Genomic DNA, 14381 nt, shown 5'->3' on the forward strand with positions numbered 1-14381 from the left:
ACACAAAGACTAAAATCAAATGTAATAACATCATATGACAATAACACTTCATTTTATTTAAAAAATTTATCAATATAAATTGATATATAAATTATAGCTAAAAGTTGAGAAAGCAACTACCACAGCACAGTGGTACCAGACACCTTGAGTTCTAACCCTGCACCCACCACGTACTAGATGTGTGGCCTCTGCATATTTTTAACATCTCTGTGGTTCATTTTATTTGGGTGTAAAATGAGAACACTAGTAAATTCTTTATAGGGTAGTCGCAAGGATTATATGGGTCCCTACGTGTAAAGCCCCCAGTGCCTGACACATAGTAAGCACCATAAATTGTGTTTGTAATTATTGTTATCACTACTATCGTCAAGTAATAAAAAAAAGACTATCCATGAGCTTTCAGGGAAAAGAAAGTGATGATCGTCAGGAGCCAAAATGTGTTCACAGTGAGTTACCTTTCTTTTATCTTATACAACTGCCAATTCAAAAGATGTACAAAACGTGCCCATCTTTCTTTTTTGAAGTTTCAGTTTTTATCTGTGGAAAATAAGTAAAAAGAAAGACTACTTCCATAATTAAAGAGATTTTTTAAAAGAGATATAGGAAGATAAGTTATTATTTCAACAATTAGGGCTTCCCTGGTGACACAGTGGTTAAGAATCCACCTGCCAATGCAGGGGACATGGGTTCAAGCCCTGGTCCAGGAAGAGCCCATATGCTATGGAGCAACTAAGCCCGTGCGCCACAACGACTGAGCCTGTACTCTAGAGCCCACAAGCCACAACTACTGAAGCCCGCACACCTAGAGCTCATGCTCCGCAACAAGAGAAGCCACCACAGTGAGAAGCCCCCATACCACAATGAAGAGTAGCCCCCTGCTCGCCGCAACTAGAATAAGCCACGCAGCAACGAAGACCCAATGCAGCAAAAAATAAATATTTTAAAATAATAAGATATTAGAAAAAAAAATTAAGCAGCCTGAAGCCTTTAGCTCTGAAGCACCTTGTTTCTTGCTGACTTACACCATACAAGTTATTAAAACAATCAGACTAGCAAGAAAGTGCCTCCAGAGTTTCATAGAGCGAAGACCCTACAAGGACTCAATACTCTTAAGTGAAGACTAAGAATAGGCCAGCAATATTAACACTGTAATAAATGGCAATTGTCAATAAGAAGAAAAAATTAAAAGGAAGTGGCAGCATCTAAAAAAGGCAGTATTTTACTTTCTTGCTTGCTTTATATTTAGATCTTGTCTTTTAATGTTTCCTGTAGACTCTGGATTTATCTATATGCCAACCATACCCAAAGCACTGATGTCTGAATAAAAAAGTGTTTGTAGGTGCTTGTGTATGTGTGTATTTTAAACAAAACTGGTTTTCTTTGACTTCTTAATCCTTTTCTTTGGATGCTTAACATAACATTCTTGGAAACAACTCGACTGCACAAACATGCAAACACTGCCACCTAATGGCAGCTACCCATTTTAAGTTAGTCAAACGACACAGACTGCTGTGACATTTGAATGTCTTTCTAAAGGGAAACAAATATCACACAATCAGGCATCATGGCTCAAGTTCTAAAACCATCCATCACCCTTATGGTCTCTTGAGAAATAAGTAATCACAAGAAAAACCTCCCTGAAACTCTTCCCTGAAACTTCCCTTCAGCCTTGCTTACAGGATCCTTAATCTTTCTTGTCTTTCTCCTATCAGTGGCTTTTATCTTGGCCGCTCTCCTCTTTTACAGCATCTTATCTGTAAAAATTATTTTAAATATAACAAACTCTATTTTTAAAAATACAAAAATAGATTTAATTTGACACACTAAGGTCATCAGTTACTCCTTGGTCTTTAATTAGATGATGAACTTCATATGAATTCTTTCTCATGAATTTAAAGGAAAAAGAAAAAGAAAAACAACTCAGCCATTCAATTCAATTTTGTTTCTCCCTTCTTGTCTCCAGCCACCAAGTATCTATCAGCCTAGCAGGACAGTGGCAGAAGCCTGGAGTGATGCTGGATTCTAGATCCTTCTAAGCACATTCACACACAACCTTTTCATAAGGGAGTCAAATAGCCCCCAAAGCATTCACGTTTGGCACCTCCTCCACACAATCTTGTTTTTTAATTTCTTCTCCTAAAACCACTGAAGCCCAATGAAAGATTTACTGTCTCTTCCCTTTTCCACTTTTCCCATTTAAGCAGGCTTATTTGGCTCTGGACTCACCAATTCAGCAAAAACAGTTAATTACTTAAAGCAAGAGTAGATTGTGCCCTATGATATTGTCTCCATCTGCCATAAAAGAAAATTGCAAACCCAACCTACTAGCTATCATTTTCCAGATTGTGCTGATAAAGAACAGGATTTAAGGGACTTCCCTGGTGGCCCAGCGGTAAAGAATCCGCCTTCCAACGCAGGGGACGCAGGTTCAATCCCTAGTCAGGGAACTAAGATCCCACATGCCACGGGGCAACTAAGCCCACGCACCACCATTACTGAGCCCTTGTGCCTCAGCTAGAGAGCCCACGTGCTGCAAATTACAGAGCCCATGCGCTCTGGAACCTGCGCGCCACAACTACAGAGCCCACGCACCCTGCAGCCTGTGCAGCACAACTAGAGAGAGAAAAATCCGCACCCCACAACTAGAGAGAAGTCCGCACACCGCAGCGAAAGATCCCCCATGCCACAAAGACCCGATGCAGCCAAAAAATTAAAAATAAATAAAAATTTTAGAAAAGAGCAGGCTTTGAAAGTCAGTAAGTGTTCTTGTGAGCAGAGCTGACGACAAAATTTGTAAGGCCTAGTGTAAAATGAAAGTACAAGTTCCTTTTTCAAAATACTGGGGATAAAATTGCTGTTGAAGTTACTAAAATGTAAAGCTTTTTCCTTTCTTCCATAGTCTTCCTTTTGACTAGTTACAGTGTTTTTTATTTGCTACTTAATGTCATCTAAGTTAACAAAAATTAAAATTTTAAATTATCATTATAAATTAATAAATTGAATTACTATTTAAATTTTATTTTTTTAATTATTATGAGTTTTAATCTTCATATTTATATTATGCAATAACAGTTTTTAAACACAAGAGGACTTAACTGGTTGCAGAATCATTGAAATTACATAATTCATGTTTCATAGCTCATACATGCATATGTACTTCATTCTAGCAGAGACGTAGAAACGCTGAACAAAACTAACTCAACTGTTTCTATTTCACTTCTTGGTACCAGCACATTCTACCAACACTCTCTACATTTGATTTACTAGTAAGTAAAGAAGGACTGAAAGAAAAATAACTGTCCATTTCTATATTATCACTTCTAGCATAAGGACTTAGCTAGCAGAGGGCCAGCCAATAGAGGTTTCCACAGACATTTCTATTTCTTAGAATGCCATTGCCTTTTATTTATTTATTTATTTATTTTGGCGACACCACGTGGCTTGCGGGATCTTGGTTCCCCAACCAGGGATCAAACCCAGCCCCCTGCAGTGGAAGCACAGAGTCCTAGCCACTGAACCACCAGGGAATTCCCAACCATTACCTTCCTTTGGCATTCAAAACAAATTCTAGTTCAAAAAAGGTGTGTTATCAGGACTTCCCTGGTGGTCCAGTGGTAAAGAATCTGCCTTCCAATGCAGGGGACAGAGGTTCAATCCCTGGTGGGGGAACTGAGATCCCACATGCCGCAAGGCAACTAAGCCCGCGCACCACAACTACTGAGCCCGCGTGCCTCAACTAGAGAGCCTGCGTGCGGCAAAGAACAGAGCCCACCCACTCTGGAGTCTGCATGCCACAACTAGAGAGAGAAAACTCACACGCCACAACTAGAGAGAAGCCCACGTGCCACAACGAAGAGCCCACGTGCCACAACAAAAAGATCCCACATGCCGTAACAAAGACCCAACGCAGCCAAAAAATTAAAAAAAAAAAAAAGTGTGTTCTCAGGGCTGTCGTCACCCCAACTTAGTCATAGACATAAAACTTACCTTATGTTTGTTTGAGTCTCACTAAACTCCCATGCATCATGCATTTGCTGGAATTCTGTGCTCAGAGAGCATTGTGAGCAGTTTATGTGAATGGAGTGGTAAGAAAAGGTGGACAACATATTAAATTTACCTCTTCTGCTCATATACATGCTCCATCGCCCCAGGCTTCACTTACATAACATAAGCTCAAAGATAAAATTATTAATAATTTCAAGACAGGGACAGTAGAGCATTAAACCAAACGTGGGTCCTTCCGAGCACAGAGCCCGGTATGACTGCACAGGACACAAAACTAGCCCTGCTTACGAGATTTCTTAGGACAGAAAAGCTTCACTTTTCGTTAATGAGAGGGAAGAACAGGAACTTTGTTTATTGAGTATTTACTTTATGTTGAGCACTAGGTTAAATCCTTCACGTACGCTACCTCATCTAATTATCAAACAACACTTTGGGGTAGGTATTTTTTTTTAATTTTTATTGAAATATAGTTGCTTTACAATGTTGTGTTAGTTTCTGCTGTACAGCAAAGTGAATCAGTTATACGTATACATATAGCCCCTCTTTTTTAAGATTTCCTTCCCATTTAGGTCACCACAGAGGACTGAGTAGAGTTTCCTGTGCTATACAGTAGGTTCTCATTAGTTATCTATTTTATACATAGTAGTGTATACATGTCAATCCCAATCTCCAAGTAGGTATTTTTATCCCCATTTACAAAAGGAGAAATTGGGAGTTTTAGAAGCTAAGTGGTTTGCCCAATATCTCTCAACTAAAAGGTGGTGGAATAGGGATTTTAACTCTGGTTTGATTGATCCCAAGGCCTGTTACATCCCACTACCTCCTTCAGAGCATTTACTTCACATCTTTTAATGATAAAATATTTTTAAACTGTTACTTTCATATATATCACATATGATAAACGTATATATGCTAACATGCCAATAAGAACAAGTATGAATTAATAAAATAGCATGATTCACATGCTATTAAAAAGAAATCTCCTCTAGGCTTCTAGTTTAATATGACAGACTAAGCGTACACATTTACCTCCTTCCCCTGCTGAAGTTTCATTAAAATGATAATAATGCTTTCTTTAAAAGATATAAACTGTCAACTGCAAAGAACAGAGAATGGAAGTTGTTGGTAAATAAGCAATCCCAAAATCAAGAGAAACAATTCACAAAGAAAAACATGCAGTGGAAATCCGTTTATAAAGTTAAAAAACAGGCAAAGCTAAATAATCAATGTTTAGGAATACATACATAGATGATAAAACTATTTTCAAAAGAAAAGGAATGATTAACACAACCTTCAGTGCAGGAACTACCTCTGGAAGGAAGGGAATGTGATTAAAGAAGAGAACACAAGGGCTTCTATAGTGCTGCTGTTTCCTTTCTTACCTGGAGTGATAGGTACATGGGGATTCATTTTGTTATATATTTAAAGTACATAATAATACTCTTGAATGTATAATGTATTTCCCCCGAAAATATTAACTTTTTAAAAAGATACTGCATTCATAAATAACTACAAGACAGTATGTACAAGACAGTATCAGATAACAAGAAAACTTCTGGAAATTAAAATTTGATTGCCAAATAAAAATTCAATAGAAAAGTTAGACAATAAATCTAAAGAACTCTCCCCGATTCCAATACAAGGAGACTGAAACATGGAAGAAAAGAAGAGAGATTCGAAAGATTATTTCAAGACATTTTACATCCAAGTAAGAATTCCAGAAAGAGAAAACAAAATTGAGGGAAAAATTGTCACAGAAGCACTAATTGATAATTTCCTTGAAGATTAAGTCAGTCTTTAGACCAAAAGGACTCATTCTGCACCCAGGATTAGACACGTCCTGGTAAAATGTCATAGCTCTGAGTATAAAGAAATGATCCAAAAAGCTACCCAGGAGAAAAGACAAGGGAGTGAAAATCAAAGATATTAGCCACCTCATCAGAACACAGGATGTGGAAAGGCAATAGAGGAAGGCCTTCAAAATTCCCAGGGAAAATGATTTTTACCCCAGACTTCTAAAGCCAACATAATGAGGTCAGAGTAAAGACGTTTTCAAACATGCGAGGACCCGGAAGTTTAACTTAAATGCAATCTTTCTTAGGCATGAAAATGTATTTTAAGAAAATAGGAAAGTATACCATCAAAACAAAGAAAGAAGGCCATGCCCCCCCACCCCAAAATAGTCATTCCCAACTCAAGAGAGCAGTGAAGCAAAGTGATGGCCACACTCTAGCTGTCCTAGAGAGTCCTCATAGAGACGGGAGCCAGGAGACAGAGGGTTGGGATGGAAAGACTCAGGGAAATTTTGAGAATATATAGAATAAATAATATGGATGGGAGTTTGGAAAAACTTGAGGATAAAACAAAGGCACTTGAAGTGCAAAAAGGAAAATCTATTTAACGTGATACGAAGAACATTCTCCATTGAGTGGTGGAGTGGTAATAACTTGTATCCCACAGACAAGGACATGTAATACTGGCTGTTACTTGACTCTACAGCGAACGAACATGCATGTGCGCCTGTGTTGGCTCTGGCCCTCCGGGAAACAGTGGTCAAGGCAGAGTTAGAAGGGCAAGAGATGTTTTGGGTGGAGAAGCCTGTGAAAGACAAAGGGGAGAGGGTGTAGGAGTAGGCACAAAAAGCTTTCAGTGCTCAGTGTAGGTCTGATGCCTGTGAAAGGAAAGGAAAAAAGAAGGAGGCTTGGATAGGAAGAGCCCAGACTATGGTACCACTCAAAACACTCTTAGCCAGCCCCATAGGAAGTTACAAAGCAAACATTGCCCTTTGCATGAGTTTCATGTTGAGTAGCAATGGCCACACCTAGAACCCCACCATGCTCAGTCACTGGCTAGAGTCACCCAGAGAGTGAGGGAGAGCGTGTCCTCTGCTCCAAGAGTTTGGTGGATCTCGAAGGTGCTGCTGTTGACTGCACCTCTTGCTTGAGAAACTCTCTTAAAAGGAGACCTGACTGGCATAGTATACTTCTTCCTATATTGGAAGAACACACTCACCTAGACCTCAAAGGACACCACCGCAAGGCTGTGTCCAATTACTGCATCAGCTCAAAATCCAGGTTTTGTTGTTTGTTTGTTTGTTTTTCAGTGATATGCCCTCCTTTATATCAGGTCCAGATGTGGTCTAGTTATTTAACAAAAAAACAAAAAAAAGCAGTTGTCTTACCCAATATACTCAGTGGTAGGGGAGGTACAGGATAATCACGATAAAAGCTACCCAATTATCAAATATCTTTGATGACATAAAATACACTTTACATGAAAAACTTCATGAAGTTCACTCATATAGCTTATCTTCTAATTTACGTTTAAATAACATGGTCATGGTGTTAAGTGCCTCTTGGCATCATCAGTGATAACTGAGACTGGTCTTCCTAGTATCCTTGATTTCTTGCCCCTCATAATGGGGGAAGTTATATTCTGCACTGAGCCTTAGGAGAGGAAACAAAGGCAGGTTCAGGGACTATGATAATGGATAAACTAGATTGAAAACATTACCCATAAGTAATTATGTATCTTAAAAATTATTTAATATGGGGCATATTTTCATGAGATAAAACTTTTATATGATATGTATACTTTAAAAAATGAATCTTAAATTTGAAAAAAAAAAAGTGAGCCTATATTGTACAAATTCCCAGAGCTCATAAGTGTCTCCATTAGCCAATCTAGAAGGCCTCAGTTCTTCTGTCTGCTTGTCCATTTTTCTCACAGGCCTCTGGTTTGGCCTTCCAGGGGTTTCTTTCTTGTCCGTTATCCTCCTTAGACACTTCTGAAGTGAGGCTACATAGCTTTCACAACCTACTTCCCACCAATGCAGGTTTGAAGATTTGCAAGTTGCTTTAGAGGTTAAAAAAAAAATCACAGGCTTTTGCAGCCCTGACATGTGGATCATTTGGTAATAACATTCCCTCAAAAACTTACTAGGATTCTAGTCTTTTAGTTTTCAAGGGATGAACTCAGCCAAAGATTTCATCAAAAAATTGCTTCAAGACTTGAGGACTGACATTTCACTTACAACCTCTGTACCCTGCCTAGAGCAGTGGCAGCTACTGGAAGCCAGCTGAGATGTGGGGACAAGCCAACACCCTTAATCTCATCTTCACAGCCAGACTGGTTCCCATAGTCTAACAGGGGTGCTTGAAAATGTTTGTGGCCCTATTCCTATCTCCTGCTAAAACTGACAGTTCTATAATTGCTTGAATTTGTATTACAGAATCAGTTTACTTCTTCAGCCCTGTGAGGCCCCAAATCACCAGAACCCCAGTCATCTGAGATTGCCTCAGGCACCAAGTCCTTCATCAAAGTTGTATTTCCCTCCATTTCTACTTGCAAACCAGCTAGTTCTAGCCTGAGCTCTCCTCTTTGTTGCCAGGCCTTTTAAAAGAGGTCAGAAGCAGCCAACAGACATTTATTTTTTTCCCCACCATTTCTGCTGGAGTTATTGACTCACTTGGCCCATAATCTACCCATCCAAGTGTCAGAGGTACATTTGCCACTGTTTTGCCACAGCATAAAAAATGTGACCCCCTTTTACATTCTGCAATGTCTGTATCCTTGAAACTATCAAATAAATGCACCTAATTAAGTTTCTGTTACATACAGTACTCTACTTTCACATACCAAATTTTATTGGTTAAGGTATAGGTTCAGCTGCATGAAATACAAACCTGAGCTAACATACCTTTAAAAAGATAGAAGATGGTTTCTCTCTCCCATAGAGCAGCAGCAGGAGAGAAGAAGGAGGGATAAACAGTACAGCCCCTTCCCTTAAGGACATGTCTTTAGAAGTATCACAAATCATTTTCCCTCACAACTTCCAGGCTGGAACATAATGACGTGGCCATGGTTCAGTGGAAAGAAAGCTGGGAAATGGATGGCCATGTGTCCAGCTAAAAAAAATCCCAGGGTTCTCCTGCTATAGAGAGAGAGAGACTAGAAATCAGGGACAACCAGTCTCCTCTACTACTCTTCCCCAAGTCTTGCCCCCTATTCAACGGAGAATATTCAAACTCATTCTAAGACAGAATTTCCCCCATAATTTTCCCAGTCAAGACTGATGATGAATAAAATCAGCTCCTCTATGTCCTGACTTTCAAGGCTCCTTAATCACACTTCGTTCAAAGCCAAGCTCAAATCTCATCTCTTTCATAAAATCTCAGGCTGCTCCAACCTGATCTCTCAATTCTCTGCACTCTCAGTGAGAGAGTTTAGCACTTGATTGTTCTCTACTTTTTCGTATGTGCGTTTTCTCTAAAAAGCTTATTTTGCTCCATATATTTTCTTGCGAGTATTTGCTATTCCGGGCTCCGTATCTCTCAATATACTCTCAGGGTTTCTTTATCCCTTTCCACTAGCCTTATTTCTTGTTTGTTTGTGTTCTGGACTCCGTGCCTCACTCTGCTATATGCTCTCCTCTTTAGTCGGGAGGCCGGTTGTATATAAATACCTAACTGAGAAAGCAGTAAAATGGTCACAGTAGGTTGAACGTCACAGAGAACATCTCATTAACTACATTATATTTTTGAGAATAACACCATTTCTGCCTAATTGGTTTATTCATGTCTCCTGTGATAAACGTGCCATTGAAAGTTCTTTTTACTGGCACTTTTCGAGGTGTTGCATCTCCCTCTTTCGTAGCAATTAAGGCAGGAACACTGTACCAGCTTACAACAGCAGGGGAAGCTGTTTCCTGGAACTCAGTATTTGTTCTAATGATTTTGGCTCTTTCTATTCTGCCAGCAATCTTCCAAAAAAAACTAAAGCAGAAATTTGAGTGAATAATCCTCTGGGTTTTAGTTTTCCCATCATCATCATCATTATCATCTCTCAGGATTGGCAGATTTATGCGTTAAAATCACTTCTTCAGTAAATGAAACAGCAATTTGTAAAATAAAATTTCCTATCAGGTGGTTAAAATAATGCATTTAAGTGGCAAAGGAGAGAAGAAAGTAAAAATGGAAATTGGTATACCATGAAAAGTGCCGTCAGTAGTTACGATAGACATCTAAATTACTATTCCAAGGCCATAGATAATAAATATAGCAGCATAATAGGAAATTCTTGACCCAACTGATTAGCCCAATATATTTCATGAACTGGCCAGAAATACTTACCCTTTACTTGATAATTTAATATTTTTCTCTCTATTCCACACTATAACTAAAATAGAACAAATACAAAATTCAAAAGCAAAGATACAATATTGCTGTTCTGACTGTTGTTGGCCTTCTTTCAGAGCATAAACTTGAAAACTAAAGCTCAAAAGAGATTTACATTTTCTTCCTTTTTACCTTTGAGGTAATAGACTTGTTTAGAAGTTGCATCTTAGTGGACTACTGAATTTGGAAAAGATATCAAGTTATATCTATTTAGTGAATTTTATTTTTGTCTTCTTCTGTTATAGATTATCATGGATTAGTCTGAAATTTAAAATTCTGACCAGTCTGTTTTCATCTGTTTCCTAGCTTTCAAAATATTTCCACTGTGCATATACAGAATGGCAATTACATGATAATTGTATCATATCGGTGTTGCTAATTTATATTCAGATAATATTTTGTTACACAGTACCCCTTTACTATTTCAAAAGGGGATTAAAAAAGCAAACATTCAAAGTATGCAGTTTTTAGATGTTAATTAGATTCCTTTATATTTTGAAACAAAAGCAGTGTCGGTACAACACTTAAGTGGTTGAATATAGTTTATTTGTTCCAATGACTGTAAAATTTACCTCATTTATTATTAGTCTGGTCATTAAAGCATGTGTTATGTAATTATCCTTTTTATGCATGATATGTAAGAATGCCTTGTTTCATTTCTGTTGATGCCTTTTTTGTTTGGGGCTGCTTTTGATTAGTGCAGTTTCGCTATTTAGGGTTTTTACTTTTTATATCTCAAAGTAAAATTAAATTCTCATATGGTAACTACTATATTTAAATAGTCCTGGAAAAACTAAACAGCTTTTTGCTGCTTGCTTAATGGTTGGTAATATCCTCGATTCCTTGATTCTAGGACATAAAGTACTCTGTCAGTTTTACCTTCATCCAACACTGTCATGTTGAAAAGTACTTTAGCTGTGGAAGAATCCTTGTATGTTTTTATTGTGAGAGGTCTGATCAGCCTCAAAGCCTGTTTCTACTATATAATGTGGACTGATTATTTTCTCTATCACAGTATTAACAAATTGATTTATTGTAAATACAAAGAAAATATATTAATTAATATACTATTCTTATATCACCTGGTCTTTTGTGTGAAATTACTTATTGTTATTTCTAGCCAGGTTTTCTTCCTTTCTTATTGACCAGAGACTGAGTGATAAAGCTTTTGTTATTTTTACAAACAAACTTAAAACATAGCCTTTTTGGACAAAGCTCACTAAATATTACTGTATAAAATGTAATTGAGTAAATTTTTATCAGACTTTTAAAAATAAGAGTTTGGACTCAGGAGCAGCCTCACTATCTATTCTATTATGTATATATTGTACTTACTCTATTCTCAGAGTATTTTCCCTATCCTTATCATTGATCCTCTCTCCCTTTGCTGATTATTTTTTCTGTTAGAAAACTGTAGCTGTCACTTAAGGTGGAGTATATTTTCTTCTCCCAAGAGAATAGCCAGTCTTTCCACATTCATCATCATTGACTGTCAAGAAAGAACCTTCAGCAGGCTGTACCCTAAATGCATTTGGTGGCCTATATTCATGGATTCACAGACTTGGCCTGATGCCAGATGTAGATTCAAGTTTCAGCCACATCTTGAAGATAATTACGTAGTAATAACCACCAGAAGGCAAATATGTGTAGTGGGGAGGCGAGCAGGCTAACTAGGAAGTTGGCACACTGAGACTGTTCCCCTCTTAGTTAATGGCCTCTCTCTGGAGCTCTATTACTTTGAGTGTAATATTTCTAAGATACTTAATAAATGTAAATGAAAATGTAGGAAGAATAAATTGTACTGAAAAACTTTAAAAATAACGTATTTCTTCTTTCTTAATGTTATTGTAAAAAAAAAGGAATAAATAACTAGAAAATATAAATAGGGAAATAAGATTACCTATAATCCCTATAAGAATAGATTACACCTAATAATACTTTAGTGTATATCCTTCAGTGAAAGATATGATTTCAAACACATTTCAATGAGAATTACATGCACAGGGTTCGAATTGTCAGAAACTATTGAGAGTATTGTCTGAAACAGCTTTAATGATCTTTCTTGTTAGTATCTAACAGGACTTCCTCAAGCCTGCTAACATTCTTCCCTCTCTACTACTCTTACCAAGGCATATATTTAAGCTGGTTTTATGCTTCCAGGATTTATGGTAGACAAATGCTTGGCTTTCAGAGGTATAGTGACATATATCATCTACAGTCATTAAACAAAGCATACAGTATTTTTATGTGTTTCATTTTTCTACCCTATGGGTTACAAGCATCAATATATAAATTTTCAAGAAAAAAAGGGATACCTACACTATAAACATATATTTATATGTTTCAATATATTTTGTGGTCTTTACAATTCTTGGTAAGAAACAATAAGATATATTCTCTTGACTTTCAAATAAAATATCCCCAAAATACATTTTCCCTTTAGAATATTAATCATTAAGTTATATCTATCCCTTCTTATCTACATCACAGAGCTATGATGAAAATAAATGGAGAAAAAAATTTGAAAAAATTTTGAGCTCTTGGAAGGAATAGTATCACATAAAGGTGAAATACTATTTTATTTACAAATTCAAGATTATTTTGAAGTAGAAGTCACCCTACCATTGCACTGTATATAGACAGATATTTCTCAGAATCATTACTTTCCATATCAATAAAAGTCAAACCATCGATTGCTTCACTTTTCTCTGTATGGAATTCTCAGATCCAAAGTATTTCACTGAAATGATCTTTTCCCTATATTGAAAAATAGTGCATCCCACTGAGAATGAATGACCACCCACTTTTTTCAAAGGGGGAAATTATAGACATGAAGATTACTCATGAAAAACTCAGAAAGGAATTCACTCATAATGGGCAAAAGAATTGCAAAATGAATACTAGGTGTAGCATAATATCAAGAAGAGGTACTATCCTGATAAATAGCTCCAGTCCTTTATTTTTGACTTATCAAACTATTATTCCTAACTTAATGTTTTCCATATTGGCATTTGGCAGTATCAGAAACCCAGAGAAGGAACTGATCCCTAGGCAATATGGGAATAATTATTAAATCCAGGTGGTAAGTACATGGATGTTTGTTTAATCACTCACTTTTCTGTAGTTTTTTAAATTGTCATAATAAAAAGCTGCTTTATCCTAAGGTTTCAATCACTTCCATTTTACCAGCCAATAGCTCCTTGTTGGCCAGAATTAGGCCCAGCAAAGCAATTCACTTTATCACTTTTATACCTTCAAAAATGAATTGTCAAAGTAGTGCCTGATTTTAACTAAATAAGCCAACTAATAGATGTCCAGATAAGGAAAAGATCTGCCTTCATTATCTCTTGCCTCTGTGCAATTTCTGTGATCTATTTCAAGAATACATCACACACGTTCATTTGCCCAAGCAGTCTCTGCTACTCTCCAACAGTATCATTTATGTCCAAATCCCAAAAGGATTTCCTGGGTACTTCTGCTTGTAGGTTCATAGATTTTTCTACAAGAATATATCATTTTCATAGGTATCATATTTCTTCTTGCCTTATAATAAGACTTTTTCTTTTGAGAGTCATATTGAAGAAAAACACTGGCAAAATAGCGGTTTTATCAAGTGAGTTCAGTTGACCACTCACGGAGTACGCTACCCCCCAGATTAAACTTGAAAATAATTTTAAGTGACAGCTAATATTTGTTGAGCCCTGTTTTCCTAGCGCTGGGCTAAGCACTTTAGTTGCATCTTTGCATTTAATTCTCATAATAATAATGACATTATGTTTACTATACCTGGAGAGAAAATCCACCTGTCTCTCAGAGAACTGGCATTTGAGATATTACTGTGTTCTTGCAAAATTTAGAAATTTACAGTGGTGTCAGCCTTAGTCACCAGGTCTTATCTGAGGTAACTTTCTTGTACATTCAAAACCTCTTCATTTCCATTTCCCCTTTGAGCCCTGTGTTTACTACACTCTTGTGACCAGGAGCCTTGAGTCCAGAGCTATAGCCTCTGCCTCAGGGTATGAAACTAGGTAGGCCTATGGAATCTATCTCCCCACATTTGTTTAGGCTGTATAATCACCCTCCACAGATTTCTATTGTTTATCTTATCCACTGTGTTCCTCCAACAAATCCTTTTACTAACACCCTCCACCCTGGGCTGCAGCCATCTACCTTCTATATACTTAGTAAGTGAACAGAGAC

General features: G+C 37.2%; 1 pseudogene; it reads left to right on the forward strand.

Moving 5' to 3' along the window:
• Positions 1-5659: 5659 nt before the first annotated feature.
• LOC112407957 (transmembrane protein 41B pseudogene) lies at positions 5660-9800 on the forward strand (annotated as a pseudogene).
• Positions 9801-14381: the final 4581 nt, after the last annotated feature.

The sequence above is a fragment of the Neophocaena asiaeorientalis genome, unplaced genomic scaffold, assembly GCF_003031525.2.
Source record: "Neophocaena asiaeorientalis asiaeorientalis breed wild unplaced genomic scaffold, Neophocaena_asiaeorientalis_V1.1 scaffold253, whole genome shotgun sequence".
In the NCBI taxonomy this organism is placed as follows: domain Eukaryota; kingdom Metazoa; phylum Chordata; class Mammalia; order Artiodactyla; family Phocoenidae; genus Neophocaena; species Neophocaena asiaeorientalis.